The sequence below is a fragment of the Cupressus sempervirens genome, chromosome 1 (assembly GCF_028749045.1).
Source record: "Cupressus sempervirens isolate cs-2001-9-10 chromosome 1, ASM2874904v1, whole genome shotgun sequence".
In the NCBI taxonomy this organism is placed as follows: domain Eukaryota; kingdom Viridiplantae; phylum Streptophyta; class Pinopsida; order Cupressales; family Cupressaceae; genus Cupressus; species Cupressus sempervirens.
Genome location: NC_143118.1, coordinates 620302799 through 620325002, shown reverse-complemented (window position 1 = coordinate 620325002; position 22204 = coordinate 620302799). Strand labels below are relative to the sequence as shown.

At 32.7% G+C, this 22204-nt stretch overlaps 1 pseudogene; it reads right to left on the bottom strand.

Annotated features, from left to right (window-relative positions):
* The window catches only part of LOC149579443 (ATP-dependent zinc metalloprotease FTSH 2, chloroplastic-like), a 45770-nt pseudogene extending 23816 nt beyond the window's left edge, over positions 1 to 21954 (bottom strand).
* Between the last annotated feature and the right edge of the window lie 250 nt (positions 21955 to 22204).

Sequence of the window (22204 nt, the reverse complement as noted above, 5' to 3'; positions counted from 1 at the left end):
GTACTATTGATGGAGGTGCTCATTTGTTATTTAAAACTAATTATATAATTATTAATACAATTTAACATCTTTAATTGAACTTGGTGTAACCTTTTTGTGTTGAGGATATAGAATCATGTCATGCTGAACGAGTGCCAGAGGATGTTCAGACTGATCAGCAGGTAGATCATGTTGCACATTCAGGTAAAGAAAATCTATGTTTTGTTCTTTTAAATTAATTTATTGATTTATAGTTCTTTTACTTAAATAAAAACTCATAATTCACTAATATAAAATGGTACAAATTTAACTCACGGAGTACTTGTTATTGCAGCAGACCCCCCTTTGGTGCAACGGCCTCATGATGTTCCTGAACAGATGAGGAGGAGACATGTGTTAGAACCAGTACAGGAGGGGGATGATGAGGACATTGATATTCCTCTTAGAAATTTTATGAAAAAAAGAAACGACAAGAGAGAAAAAAAGAAATGATTATTCATGAATGACTTACTCTTGAATATTGTTAATGAATATTGTGTTAATGAATATTATTCATTAATGTTGGGTGTTAATGAATTATTTAGTAATGACTTACTCTTGAATGTTGCGTGTTAATGAATTATTCACGAATGTTGTGTGTTTATGGATTTTATGTGTTAATGAATGTTATCATGTGATTATAATGATTGAATGCTATATTTCAAAAATGGATGAATTGAATGTTATTAAATGTTAATGGGGATGACGAGGACATTGATATTCCTCGTAGAAATTTTATGAAAAAAAGATACGACAAGAAAGCAAAAAAGATATGATTATTCATGAATGACTTACTCTTGAATATTGTTAATGACTATTGTGTTAATGAATATTATTCATTAATATTGGGTGTTAATGAATATTGTGTTAATGAATTATTCATGAATGACTTACTTTTGAATTATTCATGAATGTTGTGTGTTTATGAATTTTACGTGTTAATGAATGTTATCATGTGATTATAATGATTGAATGTTATATTTCAAAAATGGATGAATTGAATGTTATTAAATGTTAATAGGGAATTTAGAGTGATGTTGTGGGGGGGGGAGGGGCCAAATGAGCTTCCACCTTCACGTGGTTGGTCCTGTTAAGTAGAGAATATTTAACTATTCTCGAAACCAAGTGAAGTTCAAACTTTAAAGATAAGCTTATAGTTAATAGTGACAACCAATTAGCAAGTTGAAATGAAGTTCTTCATTACAGGTACCTTTTTAGTTTTTAAAGAACAATATCATGTTTTAATATTGTATAGTTTTTTTTCTTAAGTTAAAGTATTCTTTTACTATAACAACATAATTTATGACCATTTTAGTAACTATTCTAACATCGCTTTATGACAAATCTTGTTTTGGCAAAGATGGCGATACATGGTGTTGTCTATTCCTTGGGAGATTGGATTGCACAGGTCTGTATTTCAACATCAACATGGCAAATGGTGTGAAATTGCACTTTCCTTAGTCATGGTTGCATACCTACTGCACTCTTTCGTTTGAAAAATGAATAGAAATACCATATCTAGTAGCTTCTCTATGTTGTATTCATTTATTGTTAATGATTCAATGTCATGCCATTTGATGGTAGCTTCTAGAGTTTCATTTAGTTGTAAGGCGTGTCTCATCTTTTTAAGTTTTTATACTCCATTTGTTAGTTTGGTATTAATTGATGATTTCTGGGATCTTCTACCTTCACTGTAGTCTTCATCATCATCCAACTTGTTGTTTGGTATTTTCCATGTTATCCTCTATTTCCATGGTCTTGAGCATGGTTGTGTATTTTATCTATCTAGTTCAAAGACTCTATGCGCCTAAGGTGGAAGCCATTTACAACTAACATTTTGGAGAGATCATGATAAACTTGGGTTGCATTCTCTTAGGCAGCGACACTTGTGAGTATTACATTCTTTATAATTTTCAGTATTAAAAATTCTAGATACTAATCATCTATTATGCTGCACTATTTCTACTTTGCATATAGTTTATCATCACTCTAGTAAACGAGAAAAAAATTGGAATGTTTAGTGTTGCTTGTGAAACAACTTGTATCATGTCCTAAGGTATATACAAAGCATATGTGATTGTTTGTTAGAAATAAATCCTTTTATTTTAGTTCTTATGGCTTTTGTTTTATTTTGCAGGTTTGAAAGATTACAGTCGAATAGGGTTCAAGAATTTTGTATTACAAAAATGTCTTATTTCTTTATTGATACAGATAGATTGAGGAGGTAAAAATTCAGTTTTGATGCATACTCATATGTAGGATGCAAACTTATTTTGATGTGACATTATGTGTGTTCTCTTTCACATTTTACTATCAATTATCTATCCAATTTAATGACCCAAAACTACTGAGAAAAATTGTGAAGGTCACAATTGCTATTAAAATCTTGTACTACCTTTTAATGTTTATCGCTTACCTATCTGCAACTCCACAATCGATATTGACAGTCTCTTGTCCTCACCGTGCAACTGAATTACTTTAGTTTTATTGATGCAACTGAACTACGAGTGCCTTTTGTGTTCTTGACAAATCGTAAGCTTTCAACTTTTGTGAAGCCATTAGGGATGCAAATGAACAACTGGTGAGGTGTCAATTTTAAGGCAATTTTTTGTTTCTATAATGTATAGTTCAATTGCTAGAAATATCTGATCTAGATTGTTAATTGATAGATTGTTAAATTTTCATGTCATTTTCTACTTTGGTTGGGTAGTTCTCCTTGCATTTGTAAATCGTAAATCTTGCTACAGTCTTTAGCCTAATGACAGTTTGGTATTACATCCAAGGCGATAACATAGTTGACTTAAAACTTTGCATTAAAAAAAAACATCAAAGGATAATATTTGAATTGTGGATATTTGTAAATTATGTTGGTTTTAGACATAGTTATAGTTATATATGCGCTCTTATGATGATGTGATTGGGACTGTAAGTTTTTTTTGTCACGTTTATCTGTTTGAAAAATAGATGAAATTATTGGCTTTCATTCCTGATAAATAATTCTTTCCTAATTTTATTCTTCCCTGTAGGAACCAAAATTTAGATGTGCTGTGCCAATTATTGCAAAGGCTTTGCTCTCATAGGAGCCTTTTAAACTGCACAAAATTTGAGTTGTAAAGCACAAATGCTCGGTGGAGATCAGGTTATTGTGCACATTTTTTCCTCCTTCCCATTGTTTTGTATGAAATAAATCATGTGACAAACGAAAAAATGGTGTGGAGGTAGAAATGTGCATGATACCCTGACTCTCATGCACCGAGCAATTATGCTTTAGAATCAAGTTTTGTGTAGTTTAGAAGGCTCCTATGAGAGCAAAGCTTTTACAATAAATGGGATAGCTCATCAAAATTTCTACATATCTTGGTCTCAATTTCGACATAAATGCAATATTTTGGTCAAAATTTTGATGCAAAACTGGCTCGCTTTGGCATTGCTAGTATGGCACTGGCGAAAAAATGTGAAGCGCTTTCGCCTCAATTTCGAACAAAATGCAATATTTTGGTCGAAATCTTGATGCAAAACTAGTCCACTTTGGCGTTGCATGTATGCCACTAGAGGAGAAATGTAAATTGAATTCGTCACAATTTTGATGCACTACTATGAAGGTTTACGTCAAAATTTTGACAAGCACCGCTGGCAAATGAGGTAATAATACTTCAGCTTGGATGAGGGAAAGTGAGAAAATTCGTGTCGGTAAGTCGACCTTTATGTAGTCAAAATTTTGATGCAAAATGTATGTGGCAAAAAATTGACCAAAAAAGATCGACGACAAGCTTGGTCGTCTTATCGACCTACTCCTATCAAAATTTTGACCTTTTTGCATTGAAATTTAAGCCTAAATTTACTAGTGATAACATGATGAATTGATAATCTGCTTAAGGTTACAAAGGCTAGTTACACTAAGAAAGTTTAGAAGAACAAGTTACACAAAGGTTGTCTGCCAAGCTTGACCAAGTGAATAGTAGATGCCGAGCAAAGTTAGTACAAGTCAAGCATAAAATCAATTGGAGCTGAGTAAAAGTTTATTCTAGTGTATGTTGAGTAGAACAGTGGATGCTAAGTAAAGTTTAGTTGATGCCTAGCACCAATAAACTTTATTTCATGCCGAGTGATTTCATAGAGGATTTTGAGAAATGCAATATGTGCTGAGCATCAAAAGCTAGATAATATCAAGTTGTTGCATTATTTAACAAATCATGAATTAAATGGATCTAAGCTAACGAGTTTGTTTTCTTGGATTAAGTGAACTATGTGGAAGATAAGGATGACAAGCTAGTTGCATAGACTTCAAGGTAAACCGTTTTGAGGAAAATTCAAAGTGGATTCTAGGAGAAGTTTCTACAAGAGATATGGAATATGGGATAGATACATTATATCCTACCTAATCCATCCTAACCCTAAATTGGACGATGGAGAATGAGTGGAAAAATATCTTAATTTCCTATTTATAGGAATGGCTGGTCATGAAGCAAAGTTCTCATGTGAGAGAACCTAAGGAAGACAAGAAATCAAAGGTTTTGCTTCATCAAGTGACCTAAGAGAAGAGTCTGCATTGGTATGTTAAGCAAAAAGGATTAAGGAGATGAATGCTTGAAGGGTAAACAAGCTATCAAAGCTGCAATTATGAAGGCTAAGTAGAATTAAGGACTTAACAATGATCTATAATCTACAAATGAAGTTGTAAGTCATTATCAGATCAAGCTTTATTGTTACTCTCTAACAATTGTATTAGTCTAAGGTAAATCCTTTGGATTAACATTGACCTAATAGTCATTTGTAAATCCTTTAATCAAGTGAAATTCCAAGTGAATGGTCTAAAGTCCTCTAACAAGGTTCACTCCTAACAGGGTGATTGAAATCTTTTAATAGGGTCACATTTAATATTTTGTGTTGTAACCTTTAACAGGGTTGGCCTTTCATAGGGCATCACTTCAGAAGAGTGAACAAGAGTAGCATGTTACTGGTGATTTTTCTCAAATTGGGTTTCCACATAAATCATTGTGTCAAGTGTGTTGATGAATCTGTTATATTTCATGTTTACATTTCTGCAAGTTGGTTTGATAGTAACCTACAAGTTTTAAAGTTAATGCATAATCTTATGGATGCATGCATGATGAATAATGTTTTATGGGTTCACTAAGCTATGAAAAGTTTTAGTTGTACATCTAGACCTTGGATAACTGATTCACCCCCCCTCAGTTATTCTAAAGTACTCCAACAATTGGTATCAGAGCCATCTGCTTAAAGAGGACTAGTTTGAAGGTACTAGAAGCGCAAAGATCAAGATGTTGAAAAGAGATGTACCCAAGTTCAATAGAGATAACTTTCCTGCATAAAAAAGTTTGATGAAGCTACACCTTGGAGGAATTGGAGATCATGCATAGACTACCATTACCATTGAGCATGTTGACCCTACTGGAGCCCCAACTACCAAAGATATGAGAAAGAAGAAAAAACACAACTAGGCAATATTGGAGATTGCCTCTGCCCTAAGTTATGCTGAATTTGATGATATCAAAGGTCTTGACAGTGCAAAGAAAATGTGGGATGCCCTAGCTGCCATCTATGGAGGAGACACCAATAATCTTAGAGCCAAAGATGAAAGTCTCAGAGGTAAGTTTGACGAAATGAGAATGGAAGAAGGTGAAAATATTGCTCAATATGTTATAAGGATAGAAGAATTAGTTAATGTAATAAGAGGAGCTAATGGAAAATTAGATGATGACACTATGTTAAGTAAAGTTTTAAGAACACTACTTCCTGTTTATGCTATTAGAGTCTTTGCAATTCAAGAACTAAGATGTATACCAGGGAATAATTTGTCACTTGAAGGACTAGTAGGTAGACTTACTACTTTTGAGCTATCTAAATTTGATAATTACAAACTTGAGACTATTGAATCTACTTTCAAAGCCAAAGTGTCATTAAAGGAACCTGATGAGAAGAAGCACAAGAAAAAGATAAAATACATATCCAGTGATAGTGATACAGATGAGGAGGATGTTGAACAACTTGAAGCACTATTGGCAAGAAAATTCCACAAAGGTAAAGGCAAGTTGAAAGGTAAGTTGCCTATCATTTGTTTCAATTGCAATGAGGTTGGTCATATTGTTGCTAGATGCCTAGAGAAGAAAAATTATAGAGGTAGTGATAGATACAAAAGTAGAAGACATGAAGACAACAAGGATTACAAAGACAAAGGCAAAAAGTCATGCTACATTGTTGAAGAGGAAACATTTGATGAACATGATGATGAAGTTGTATATGTTGTAATGAAGGAAGAATCTGATGAAGATGAGGCAACTACACTTGTGACATGTGTGAACAAGAATGACAGGTGGATCATTGATAGTGGGTGTTCACATCACATGATTGAAGACAAAAGTAAGTTCATTTCCTTGAATTATTATGATGGAAATAGTGTAAGATTTGGTAATGATGCACCATGTTTGATAAAAGGAAAAGGTTCTACCAAGATATAAGATTTTATGTGACCATGCTTACTATTTTGAAGGACTTAACTATAATTTGTTGAGTGTGTCACAACTAAATAATCTAGAATGTAAGGTTGAATTTGAAAACAAGCTTGCTAAGATATATGACACAAATGGAAGATTGATTGGAAAAGGTGATTATACGAGAAGTAATCTATTCTATATTCATATAGATGATGCTACTTGTCTAATTATAAAATTTGATGATGAATGGCTATGGCACAAGAGGTTATGTCATGTTAGTTTTGATAACTTGGTTAGTATCAGTAACATGAAAAAGGTTAGAGGTTTGCCCAAGTTGAAGAAGCCCGATAATATAATGTGCAAACAATTTTAGTTAGGAAAAATGACAAAGTCAAGTTTTAAAACTAAAAATTATACCTCTAAAGGGATACTAGAGATTTTTTATACTGACTTGTGTGGATCAATTGAAGTGCAAATCTATAAAGGAGATAAAGTATATTATGCTGTTTGTTGATGATTACTCTAGAATGATGACAACTATGTTTCTGAAAAAGAAATATGATGCCTTCCAAATCTATGGTACATGGCAAGAGTTGAGAAGGAAAGAGGTAAAAACTTGAAGTGTTTGAGATATGACAGAGGAGGAGAATTTACATCAAATGAATTTGAGATGTTCTGTAATAAAAGAGGAATCAAAAGACATACATTTTCCCCTAGAACCCCTCCACAAAATGGAATTGCTGAAAGGAGGAACAAATCTATAATGGACTGTGCTAGAACACTCATGATGGAGAAGAATGTTGCTTTGAAATACTAGAGAGAAGCTGTAAGTATAGCTATCTATACCTTGAACCATGTACAAGTAAAAAAAGATACTCATTCAACACCTTTTGAACTATGGTATGGATACTCACCCAATGTAAAATACTTTAAGGTATTTGAAAGCAAATGTTACATTCTTAAAGATTTCAAGAATGGTAAACTTGATGCAAAAAGTGAAGAAGGTATATTCTTAGGATATTCCACTAGAAGTAAAGCTTACAAGTGTTTAAATACGAACACTAACAAAGTTGTGGAAAGTGTAAATGCGAACTTTGATGAATATACAAAAGTATATGAGGCTAAACCTATGAAAGAAATAGAAGTATACAAATCATTTGTATACTCTTATGAATGTATGCTTGTTGAAGAAGATGCTACAAATCAAGCTACAAACCAATGACAAATTTTAGTGACTGCTAAGACACAGACTATGAATGTTGAGTTGCACTCAAGAACTGAGCCACATTCATATGCCAAGTTATAGAATGAAGTTGAGGCACATTTTGATTTTGAGATTAATGGAAATGCTGAGTTACCTAACAGAGATGCACATAATGATTTTGAAGCTGAAAGACAAAGTGAAGAAGCTAGAGCTGAACCAAGATTGTCCAAATATGTGAAGAGACATCATCTTGCTGCACAAATAATTGGAGATAAAGATGCTAAACCAATGACAAGAAATAGATTGAAAAATGATACATGTTTTTTGAGCATGAAGGAACCCAAATCAATGAGAGATGCATTAGAAGATATAGACTAGAGTAAAACCATGGAAGAAGAGATTTAACAAACTAAGAAAAATAAAACATGGAGTCTAGTTCCTAGACTAGAAGACAAAAATGTGATTAGCACCAAGTGGGTATTCAGAAATAAGCTAGATGAAAATGGCGAAGTCACAAAGAAAAAAAAAAGATTAGTTTGCAAGGGATATGCACAAGAAGAAGGAATTGACTATGGAGAAAAATTTGCCCCTGTTGCTAAATTCGAAAGAGTAAGATCTCTACTAGCTTATTATGCATACAAAGGTTTCAAAGTTTATCATTTATAGATGTTAAATCTGCTTTTTTGAATGACATATTAGAGGAAGAAGTTTACATAAAAAATTCACAAGATTTTATTGATGTTGACAATAAGAACAATGTATGAAAATTACACAAAGTTCTATATGGTTTAAAACAAGCACCAAGAGCATGGTATGAAAGACTTCATAATTATTTTGTAAAGATTGGATTTGAAATAACTAATAATAACAAAAATATGTACATGAAAACAAAGAAAGGAAAAGGTATTTTATTATTTGAAATTTTTGTTGATGATATCATATTTGGAGGTCAAGATACTTTATGTAAAGATTTTGCAAATTAGATAAAACAAGAATTTGAAATGTCTATGTTTGGAGAGATCAAATTCTTTGTGGGTTTGCAAGTATATTAGATGAAATATCTTATATACATCACTTAGTCAAAGTATTTCAAGGAAATATTGAATTTTTTTGGATTGGAGGATTCCAAACTAGTAAGTACACCTATGGTGACAAGATTCAAGTTGTCAAAGAATGATGATTTAGCTGAAGTGAACCAAACACTGTATGGGTCTATGATTGGAAAATTACAATATGTGGTACATAGTAGACCTGACATTACATTATCTGTAGGGATGGTTGCAAGATTCTTTGCTAATCCCAAGGAGAATCATTTGATGGCTGTAAAGAGAATAATGAGATATCTGAAAGGAACAGAAGAATTTGGTCTATACTTTAAGAAAAATGAAAAATTTGAATTAAGAGCCTACACTAATGCTAATTGGGCTAGAAACATTGATGATAGAAAAAACACCAATAGAGGAGCATTTTTCTTAAGCAAGAGACTAGTTATATGGACTAGAAAGAAATAAAATTGTACCTCACAATCTAATGTTGAAGTTAAATATGTTGCTACTATTGTGAATTGCACAAACATTGTATGGATCAAACAGTTACTCAAAGGTATGAAGAAAGAGATCACAGAAGTAGTGATACTTTATTGTGATAATACAAGTGCTATCAATATATCAAAGAATCCTGTGATGCACACAAAGACTAAGAACATTGCAATCAAGTATTATTATTTGAGAGAGTTAGTTCAAGATAAAGAGGTGAAGATGGAATATGTTAACACAAAAGAGAAAATTGCTGATATCTTCACAAAAGCATTACCTAAGGATACTCATGAGTATCTAAGAGGTAAACTAGGGGCGATATCCCTATCAAAGGCTATCTAAGTAACAAGAGGAGTGCCTTGCATCAAACAAGCTAATGTTCATATGTTACAAATTGATGCAGAGGATCTTACTTTTGGAGCTGTCTAAAGTAGTCAAAGAGGTGAAACTTCAAATCAGTCACAAGCAAGGTGGCAGAGGGAGAAACTGAAGAAACTAAATTTTTTATATTTGCATAATTAAATATGATAAGTCTTTGGTATTGTTGTTAAAGAGGGAGATAATATTGCTGATTAACAAGATGATTACTAATCAAGAGAGATAATTACTGAGGGGGATAATTGTTGATATTGCTGATCAGAGGAGAACACAAGTACGATGAGGGAGATAGAGAAATACAAGAAAGAGGGAGAAATCCTAATATCTACCTAGTAAGAGGGAGATATAGTAAAAGGGAGATATAAGATGAAACTCAGAGAGAGTTATAAAGAGTTTTGTAACCTATTCATAAGATGGAAGTTGTTAATAGAGGGAGAGATTTCAATACAAGAAATTATTTTCTTTTTGGTATTAGTATTGTCTTATTATTTTAACCTAGTTAGTTTGGTTGAACAAGGTGTTTACTATTTGGTTGATTGGTTGATCAGTTTGGTTTGCCATCAATGCCAACGAGGGAGATTGTTGAGAATGGATTGAAGAAGCTAATCAAAGAGGGAGATTGTAAAGGGAGATTTTTGAGAACATACAAGTGTGACCAATATGCTTCAATCATTGTTTTGTCACTGATGTCAAACTTTCTATTTGTTGGTAAGACAACTACTTATAAGATTTAAGTACTATCACTTAGATGATTGATGAAGAGGATTTGATCAAAAGATGTAACAATAGCACCTAGATGAAAGGTTGAGTTATGACTATGTAATGAAGTACAAGAATTAGTTGAGATAATGATAACATGATGCATTGATAATCTGCTTAAGGTTACAAAGGCTAGTTACACTAAGAAAGTTTAGAAGAACAAGCTACACAAAGGTTTTCTGCCAATCTTGACCCAGTGGATAGTAGATGCCGAGTAGAAAATTAGTTGGAGCCAAGTAAAAGTTCATTCTTGTGTATGCTGAGCAGAACAATAGATCCTGAGTAAAGTTTAGTTGATGCTGAGCACCAATAAAATTTAGTTCATGTTGAGTGATTTTACAGAGGGTGCCGAGCATCAGAAGCTAGATAATGCCAAGCTACTGCATTATTTAAAAGATCATGAATTTGATGGATCTAAGCTGACAAGTTTGTTTACTTGGATTAAGTGAACTAGGTGGAATAAGGATGATGAGTTGGTGGCATAGACTTCAAGGTAAACCATTGTGAGGCAAATTCAAAGTGGATTCTAGGAGAAGTTTCTAGAAGAGATATGGAATGTGGGATAGATACATTGTATCCTACCTAATGCATCCTAACCCTAAATTGGATGATGGAGAATGAGCGGAAAAATATCTTAATTTCCTATTTATAAGAATAACTGGTCATGAATCAAAGTTTTCATATGAGAGAACCTAAGGAAGACAAGGATTCAAGGGTTTTCCTTCATCAAGTGATCTAAGAGAAGAGTCTACATTGGCATATTAATCAAGAAGGCTTAAGGAGATGAATGCTTGAAAGGTGAACAAGGTATTAGAGCTGCAAAGTATGAAGGCCAAGCAGACTTAAGGATTGAACAATGATCTATAATCTACAAATGAAGTTGTAAGTTGTTATTAGATCAAGCCTTATTCTCTAACAATTGTATCAATCTACGGTAAATCCTTTGGATTAAGGTTGACGTAATAGTCATTTGTAAATCCTTTAATCGGGTGACATTCCAAGTGAATGGTCTAAAGTCCTCTAACAAGGCTCACTCCTAACAAGGTGATTAAAAATCTTTAACAAGATCACATTTAACAATGTGTATTGTAACCTTTAACAACATTGGCCTTTCATAGGTCATCGCTTTAGAAGAGTGAAAAAGAGAAGCATATTACTTGTGGTTTTTCCAAAATTGAGTTTCCATGTAAATCATTATGTCAAGTGTGTTGATGAATTTGTTATGTTTCATGTTTACATTTTTGCAAGTTGATTTGATAGAAACCTAAAAGTTTTTAAGTTATTGCATAATCTTATGGATGCATGCATGATGAATAATGTTTTATGGGTTCACTAAGCTGTGAAAAGTTTTAGTTATACATATGGACCTTGGATAACTGATTCAACCCCCCCCCCCCAATTATTCTAAAGTATTACAACATTGGTGATTGGACATCTCACATGCTAAGATAGGTTTGTGAATTTTATTGGTTAGTATCGTAGACTGTAGTACCATAGAAATTGTGCACTTTTTATGAGAATGAATCATATTATTGTAATTATATGTAGTCTAAGTAATCTACTATCACAATCTTTGACTTGTCACTATTTGAGTCTTTTATTCAACAACTAAGTTGATTTATTTTTTGCAGCCTTTATCGATTTGCAATATCAAACAAGAGGGATAATAGGGGTTCCAGTAGGATCCCTGCAAGCTAAGAGAGGCCACCATTACCAAAATGTAGAACCATATCTACATATTTTGGTGGTGGAAATATTGGCAACCTACAATATTCACAAGTTAGATCTCTAGTGCTTATTGAAAAAGGAGATTCATCACAAGCTGAAGAACATATTGAAGAAATTCAAGTTGGTGAACCTGATATCTTAGTCGAGGAAAAACTTGAACACGATTTGGAGGTACTTCCCCTAAGTAGGGAGTCACAAACCAATATTATAGACTTGGAGTCAGTTAATGACTAGTCAAGTGAGAAAACTAAAAGTGATTCCACAAATCATGTTCATGCACAAAAGGGGAAAAGAAAATTGGAATAAAAAAAAGATTGATCTCATTGGGATTTGTTCAAAAGGAATTTTCAATTATAATGGGTGGTAAAAAACTAGTTCATTAAACTAGTGGCCAATCTAATTGATGGTGAGCCTCCTATAGAATGCAAATTTAAGATTTGCATAGAGATAACAAAAAAGGAGAAGAGGTTGCAGCTTAAACTTGATACCATAGAAAAGAATGTTGGTAAATTTTACAAAAAGAAAACTATAGATGGAGTTGAAAAATCTATGCTAATTTGGAAAAAAAAGGACAACTGTTTGCATATCAGGAATGCCAAAATATATGAGTTACACAAGCAATTATGGGAGAAGCATTTTGCATTAAAAGGTTCCATTGAAGATTTCATTGGGAAAGTAATGGAAGTGCAGAATATGGGAAAAGTAGTTCAATTAACTGTGGTCTTTTATGTTTTGAGTAGAGGACATCCTATGATGGACTACCCTTCAATTACTACTTTATTGCACTTTTTTAAAGTTTAAAACTATTTGACTAGTCCCTAGTCAGTAAACAACGAGTGTGAATAGGCTAATTGTCTTGCACAGGTTGAAAAAGAAGATATGAAGAAAAAAATAAAACATTTAAATTTCATTACATTATCTCTAGATGAAATTACAACAATTGATAATACTTATTGGGTGTGCATGCATGTTTATACTGTAAATGATCTTTGCCGTCAACCCTTTCTACTATCTATTGCTAAATTGAATTGTAGTGCAACAACTAAAAATTTATATGATTTATTAAAGAATACTCTAATTGAATGTGGAGGTTTGGATAACATGGAGATTGCCAAAAAGTTGGTGTGTGTTGGAGCAGATGGAGTTTTAGTTATGCAAGGTCATAAAGGTAGTCTTTGCAAAAAGATCAAGAATGATTTGGCACCCTATGCTATTCCCATTCATTTCATGGCCCATCGAATGAATCTAGCTTTTGAAATTTTTAGTGATTTTGGTTGTGTAAGTAAAGTGGAATCTTTAATCAAAGAGATTTACCAATACTTTTGTTGAAGTCCAAAATGAGTCTATGAATTTCAACACTTTGCTCAAGGACTTACTGATGGTAGGAAGCTTTTTAAAGACAATGATACCAGATGGATCTCTTTGAATGGATGAGTGCATTGAGTATTCTATGAATATTCATTATTGCTTGGACTAATCCAATTTGTGCGAGACAAATTCCCTTGGCTATATTCAAGTCTAATTAATGTTAAGATACTCTTAACTTTAGCATCTATTCTCCCCATGCTACAAGACATGAGAAATATTATGAAAATGGTTCAACAAAGAGCTATGTACATTTTAGAATATAATAAGTTGCATAAAATGATATGTAATAGACTAGATACTTTGTATTGATTACTACCATTTGATGAATCAGAGTTTGCAAAGAGGAAAGAAATCATAGATTTGAACAATCCTGGGAGCTTTTTACATGTTGGTGCAAACGATGAGGTACATGCCAGGGTACATGGAGTTGACATACCAATATAGTACTATGCCCACGTCAACCCTGACTCTAACCCCAATGAAGTAGGAAGTGAAGTAGAATCAAAACTAGAGAAGATACTTTCATGTGTTACAAGTGAAGAATTTAAGAAGATCAAAGACTTTGTGCTTGACTTTTTCAAGTGAGTTTGCTACAATCTTTCATCACAAATTAGATTTAGATTTACTACTTGAAGCAATGTCTATTGTTTTTCCTCAACATTGGTCTCTAATCCGTCTGACTGATTTTTGAAGAAGGATGACAACTTTGATTCAACATTTTGCAAACCTAAAGTAATCAATGGAGTAACTCTAAATGTAATTTTAGATTAATGTCAACTAAGAGGTCAATCCTATTATTTTGTAAACATAATCAGGAAACAATATGATCTTATAGAGAATCCAAATGAAGAGGGAGCGGTAACAAAGCTTTGGAAAAACTTTGGTCAGAGCAATCAGTTGAGAGAATCAATACTAGAATATTTCAAGCTTACCAATTTATGTTTGAGAATAATATTGGGTTTAGTGGAGGATGAGAGATTTTTAAGTACTTTGAGCTTCTTAAAGTCAAAGGTTAGAAGCAAATTAGACAAAAATTTGGATAATTGTTTGAGGCTCTATAATTCTAGGTATGAGGTAGATAGTTTCCCTTATGACAAGGCTCTTAAAATTTTGAGAATCAAATGTGGAAGAAGAGGGATGGTCAACATTTCAAACCCAAGTGGTAGTGGTAGTGGCGGTGGCAGTGGCAGTGGTTCATAGCCTCATATTAGAAGCAACGAAGATGATGTTGACTTTGGCATGCATATTGATACTGACAATAAATTTGAAGAAAATACAATGAACAATGAAATGTTATATGCAATAAATGAGGAGGATTCTGATGATAGTGATGTTGAGCCGATCCAGGCAGAGTGACAACTATAGCAGCTTCTCAACTTCAAGTTCTAACTTCTACGTGAATCAAGTAGTAGGCTAGTAGCTTTGGTCTAAGACTCTATCTAATAATTAAATATGTTTGTAGAAGTTAATTCATAGCCTTCATTCAGTATCCCTTTATAGATGCTTAATTTTTTTTAAAAACATGTTAATGTTACAAACTTACATGTTGAGATTTTCATTGATTCTAGTTTTAATACAATAATACATGTTGAACTTGTGATTTTCATTCATTCTAGTTTTTAGACATTTTTAGATTTTCATTGATTCTAGTTTCTTTAAGAAATTGTAACATAATGCATTTAACAAAATAAGATTTAATTAAAAAAAATCGTATTATAATTTATAATTATAAATCAACGTGTAACATAATACATTTAACAATTACAAACAATTACAACCCTTTGCAAATGACTCAATGTCAAATGACCCTAAATTCTCTTTTACAGATACAAGAGAGAAACAATAGTTGTAGGTCAATTTGTAATTGTATATGTTATTAGATTATTACTACATAATGCATTATGTGTGTACAATCACATTGCCAATTGTAGAATTTTTCCAAGTAGGAGTAGGGAAATTTTTTCCATCTTCTCTATGTAGTAATAGTATGCTAGTGCCTAGCTGTCCAACTATCCTAATATGCTGGCTCTTGATTCTTGTAACAATTAACATTAATCTAAGTTGAAATTAAATACAAAATTTAAAATTAAAGAGCAACAAGTAACAACATGATTATAGTACTATCACTTACTAAGTTGTTACTTCTTAGAGCTATCAGCTATGACTGTCACTGACACTAATAGTAATAGTTTGAGAAGATGACCCAACTCCAATGATGTTCTTTAGGGTGCTCATTCTGCATTAGTTGGAAGCTCTATTTTTTGAGATTGTGGCTAAATAGCTATAACCTCTTCAACAATGAATACTTCAAAGAGATATTTTTACATGAATCATAGAATTTATCTATAACTGCATTTATTTTTTATAGTGGTTTGATGCAACTTGCAATTCTTTCTGGAGTGGTTTCCTCAGGTGAGTTGCCTAAATCAAAATGTATGGTGTTGTGCAACTTTTTCATGTAATCTTCTTTTCCAATGAATTTTCCGTCTGAGTAAGTTGGATTTGGTAATCCAACATTTAGCAAGTTTAGTATGCTATGATTCATCTTCATCAAGTCTCTAGAAGCATATTCGAGAGCTTCATCTATTTCCATTAATTGTTTACAATTATGACATACAACAAAAGTCATTACAGAGGCATCCAAGCAGTTGTTTATTTCTTGGTTTACCAAATCCCTATCACAAGATCTCTGTACTTTAGTCAAAATTTGTTTTGCAAGATTTTTTAAGGAATTAGTGCAAATATTTCTTTTACCCTCAACATGTTTTTTTACATTTTCAAAGAGAACTCTGAGATTGCTATTTAAATCAAACCATTTAAACAATCTCTCACTGTTCTTCATTATTTTGTTCCAATTTTCTTGTTTGATAAGCTTGACAATGTTTATTATAGTATCCTTGACATGATGGTCTTCAGAAGACATCGTTATATTTTGTACAATTACATTCTCCATCTTTTTCTTCATTTCAGACATCTCTATTTCACTCTTTTTCTATATTTTCTCTAGTTGCCCTTGCCAATTAGTTGCTCTCTTCCTCTCATCCTCCGGTTTCTTCTTCAAATCTTGGATTGTCTTTGCAGTAGTTACTTCTTTTTTCTTCTTATCCTCAAGTTCCCTTTTCAAATCATGGATTGTCTTCACAGTGGACTCCTTTTTCTTTGCATTGTCCAATTCCTTCTTCAAATCATGGAGTGTTTGAATAGACTCCTCTTTCTTCACGCTCTCCAATTTCTTCTTCAAATCCAAGATTTTCTTTGCAGTTGACTCCTTTTTTTCTTTACATCATCCAATTCCTTCTTCATATGGTGGATTGTGTTACTATTTGTAGTAGCACTAGACTCTGTTTTCGTCGCATTCTCCAATTCTTTCAAATCAAGGGGTTTTTTTTAGTTGACTTCTCTTTTTTATTCATATTCTCCAATTGATTCTTCAAATTGTGGATTGTGTTTGCACTAGAATCCTCTTTTTTCTTCCCATTCCTCAATTCTTTTAGCAAATGATCAATTATCCTTGCTTTATACTCCTCTTTTTTCTTTTCATTCTCCAATTCAATCTTCAAATTATTATTTTCCTTGACAACAGAGTCTAGGTTAGTTTTCAATTTATTGTTGACCTATGCACTACTCTCTACAGACTTGAACAACTATGTAGTAGAGGATTTTTCATGGTGAATTATTTTTTTGCACTCATCCAATTCTCTAGTCAAATTTTTTTATTATTCATTCATCTTTTCTTGCTAGACAATTGCCTCTGTGGAAGAAGAATTCTTTATTTTGTTTTGCAATTCTTTGAATCTATTATCTGTTTCTTTCTTGTTGGCCTTCACATTATTAAGGTTTGCCTATAACTTTTCTATTTTCTTTGTAAGCCTTTTTTTTTCCCTCTTCACTTTCAAAAGTGTAGAGTAGACCATTTTGTTGCTCTCTTTTGATATATTGATTTTGTCAATATTTTTCACTTTTGAGAAATCCATTTGAAGACTGGTAACTTGTACATCATTACAATTTATTACATTTTTGTGTGGATTATTATGTCTAGCCAGGGGCATAATAGCCATGAAGTTCATCATTTCAGTGTTTAGATCATATGTTGGAAATATATTATTAGTGGATCCTTGATGTTCAACAATTGCATCACTTTTCAAATGAAGATAATTTGCCTATTTCTTTTGCTTGTTTGATCAAACTTTGATGCAAACTCCTTTAAACTAAAATCTAGGTATGCTGACATAATTGAGTGTTTGAAAGGTGAATTATTAGTTGTATTTTTGTATGCTCCTCCAACTCTTGTTAAAGTTCACCTACAATTGTATTTTGAGGATTGCCAACATACTCTAGATGACCCATTCCAAATCCTAGTGTTTTAGGACCATTTTTAGAGTTTTATATAGAAGCTACTGGTGCATACATTGGTGAAGTAACCATTGACATTGCTTGCATTGTAATTGTCATAAATTTTTCATTTTTTGCACAAGGTTTATCCACGCTAGTGCCAATGTCAGTGTTAGTGAGATCAACTACAATTGGAATTGAAGATTTAACAAATATTGTGTTGGGATGACCTTCAGAAGTAGAAGTATAATTATTTTTTCCTTTTCTAGATAGATCATCTTCAATCTCATTGGAGAGTCCAATAATTAATTTACTTCCTCTTTTGGGTGGGTCTGGTATTGGAACTAGATTCCAGATCCCTTCACCACTTGCACCAATGGGCCCTATACCTGCATAACCCATTTTTTGTATCATAGTTGCCCCTTTATTATATGTTTATTTAATAGAATCACTCATTTGAAGATTAATAATATGAATGCCCCTGGTTAACTTGAAATCCTAAATGCCTTGAATGTCTCCATTAGACTCGAGGTCCTTCTGTCTTTGAATATCATTGTCATTGCAACTGCCAAAATCAAATAGTATAGTTAGATTCTTTTTATTCCAATAATTGTTGAAAAGTTCACCTTCCTCAATTTCCTCAAAACCTACTAAGGTCTTTGGTTGACACAAATTTTGCCTCGATTTCCAAAAATTAGTCATCTTGGTTTGACACCAAAATTTAAATATGCATGCCTCTTTAATTGCTTTCAACATAGAACTCTTAGAAGGTTGAGATGCTTTCTTGTAGAAATTTTAGTATGTTAGAGTTTTTGATTTGTGTGACTCTAATATGTGCAATGTTATAATTTGGGATGACAATTTTTGTATTGAAATATTATTCTTTGTTGCATATTTCTTCATCTCTTTCTTAACCTGATCCCATGAATCCATATTTTTTAAACTTTTCTAACAATGACATCTCTTGATGTTGATATTTTCTTGTAGAGTTCCCATTGGTAATAAGTATTATTTTTATAATGTTAAGTGGATCATAATTCTAGTGATCGACAAAATCAAAGCCAAAAAAAATTACCAATTCATTTGCCACTTTGAAATCCTTTCTCTCAAATGTGAGGCCTCCAATTGCAAAAGGCAAGGAAGGAAATACTATTTTCTTTTGTTGTCTAGTGAAAAGTTTATCTGCACTCTCCATCTACTGAACATATTCCAGTACAAAACCCTTTTTATAACATGCATTGGAAGTTTGCATAGTTCAACTACTGAATTGTAAAACCTTAATACAATGTACTCTTCCATGAAGAACCAATCAACCAATTGAGTTTGACTTCCTAGTTGAATGTAATATTTACAAGACACAAGCAATCTAGGCATCAAGGTGCCTGTAATTTTTTTGTAAATAGTTGCCAAAAAGATGTCTACAAAATGGTTGTAGTTATTATTGTTATAAATCATCCTCATCTTATGTGTCCACTCATACATTGGACTTGGAGTCTCTAATTTTTTTTGGGTTTTCTCATCAAACTTATAGACTTCAATATCAAGGTTGTACTTCTCTGTCTCAAATATTGGGCTATGCTTTTCTAAAAGAAGGTAGCACAAGTAACTTGTGAACTTAAATGTCTTCATATTGCTTGCAGTTGTACTTTGTTTAATCATTAGTAATTGTTCTTGCATAGATTCAATAATGTGCTGAACAAAATTATATCTTATATCTACCTTCTCAACTGAATGACCTCAATAATGGATATTATAAATCATTTCAAGGACATTGGCGAACCCATGGCACAAAAAGTATCATATTGATAAGGAGGCTTATAGTCTATGTCTAGTGTAACAGTAACACTGGTAGATGAATCTAAGTTTATTAAACCCTTAATATATGAATCTTGAAAAACTCTATCCAGCTTGTCATAAGCTTGTGCTAGTTTATCCAAGTCAATGTTCTTTTTAAAGATTTCTAGTTTAAACCCTAGCCCTAGGTCTATTAGAGTGAAAAATTCACTCTTAGTTATGGATAAAATTTCCTCTTGAGTTTTTTGGTTTACAATTGCCTTTCTATTTTCATCATAATTCTAAGTGCATAGCATTACAATTTGAAGGCAAGGGAATTCTTTGGGTACAGTGAGGTTTGCTAATCTAGTAACCAAAGCAACTAGTTTATTTGTATGTGTATGAATACTTTTGTTATATTTGTAATAATTTCTCCCCTTTTTGGAACTTTCCACTTATTAAACAATGAATATCTACTCTCATGATTCCCAAATCTCCATGGATAACAAGATAAAAAATATCATGACATTCATTGGTGAAACTTAGGGTTTGTAGCACTTACTTGAGTTCTATAATGTCTTTCTTTTCGTTTATCCTTGCACTTGTAATGGAGCTTTTTGACTTTGTTTTACCCATACCTACAACTGGTTATTACACAACATTCTTCTTCAAGCTCTATTTAAAAAATATAAAGTGTAAACCTAAGACAATAAGAATCAAGATTTCTATTGCTACAAATTGTACTTAATTTTTGAATCAGTAGACTAAGGGGACGAAGGCTTGAAGCCTTCAATCAGAAAGGTCTTCAAGCCCCTCCATGAGGAATCTCTTAGAGAAGATGATGTCGTTGAACTTGTCTAACCATGTGAAGTCAATTTTACTGATGTCATCCAACAATAACCACTTACGTAAAAAATCCCTCTTGAGCCACACCTAGTTTTCATGGCGAGTCAATTATCGTTCATTCATGCCAAACAGGAAGGGATGCTTCTATACAATACTCCCTATGCCTTGCTCCCAACACTTGTCTACTATGTTTGCAAAATGGATGCCAATGCTCAGCCTCAGTACCTGCTCAACCAATACAAGAATTTTGACATCATCTTCTAAAAATGTTTTCTTAAAAATGTTACGTAGAAGCATTAGAATGTATACTTGATTGCCTCCAAGGTTGAGAAGAGACATGAGGAAGCGAGAGGTAATATCTATGGACACACAATATCTCTTATCATTTCTTAATAATTCATGGCCGAGGACCATGAATAAAGCACGACAGCTGAAAGGAGCTTAGACATCTTCCTTGCAAACCATGGCTAGGACATCGTCAAGTATCATGCCCAAAAAGGGCTTTTGCAGACCCATTGTAGTACATTTCAAGTGATTTGGTGTATCCATGACTAAGAAACTTTGCAAACTGAATTCAAATTTGAGAATTTGAGAAATGATAATGAAAGAGGAATTGAAAAGGCTATTTAATGGTAGTTGCATTAAATTGTTTGGTGTTCATGCTCTTTCATATCTTATTTTTTTGTATTCCTATTAATTTTTAAGTGTGCAAAATTTAGTCACATTAATGTCGGACAGTCAGAGTGCCTACCAAGGTGGCTATAAATGAAATGTAATAATTGCAACTATCAGTACCACATTTATTATTTTAATCTTGCTGTGATGTTCACTATATTTTAGTTAATGGTTTTCATGCAAAACTTTCCACATGTCTCCATTTTGGAGAATTTCATGCGACTCCAAGTCTTTTCAAGTAATTGGCCTTGAAATGCATCTTCTATCATTGATCTCTAATTAATCAAGGTCGATAAAACTATTGTATTAATGATATGAAAGTGAAAATAGCCAACTTGGTAATGGTGACACTGATGTAACAACATTATTAATAATAGACCCAAGACAATACACAAGTGTAAGTGACTAATCAATAGTTAGTACAGTCACTTGCCAATACACATGCAAATTTGCTTTCAGATTAAACAATTTATAAGTTTACCACTAAAGATTAGCCAAGAGCATTATTATTCATTTTCCTACAAACTAAGTAATTTGCCTTTGACATTAGTAATTCATTTTTGGCAAGGGAAAAAATAGCCATCATTTATTTATCTGTCATCAAGAAAAAAATAATTCGCCACATTTAAAATGATTTTTGCTAGGGCAAGAATTTTTTTTCCAACATATAATATTTTGTTTTCCTACACGGAACACAAAAATCACCCTCAACATTAAAATTTTCCCGCCCACAAAATGTTGGATTCACCAGCATTTTTTTTAGGAGGGGTTTCTTATAGTTATCCCTAGCTATGCCCTCCATACCAGCCACAATCTTGTCTATTGCATCATCTATTTCCTTACTTGATATGTATTGTTTGCCTCATCTTCCAGGAAGAATTATGGATTCAGTGCAAGATCAACACCACTAAGCCTGAGTGTTCTAATGGAAACAACATCAAGTAAGACATATTATCCCAACTTCTTGTTGCTTGCATGAACTTTAAGAATGGCTTTGCAACCATTTATGCCAGGAACATCAACAATGACCTGCAAGTGATAGGTAGATTATTTTCAACATCAACGTCATCATCTCTAGCTTCTCAATTATTTTGATAGTATTGAATATCATTGGAACAAAAACATTTTGAAGG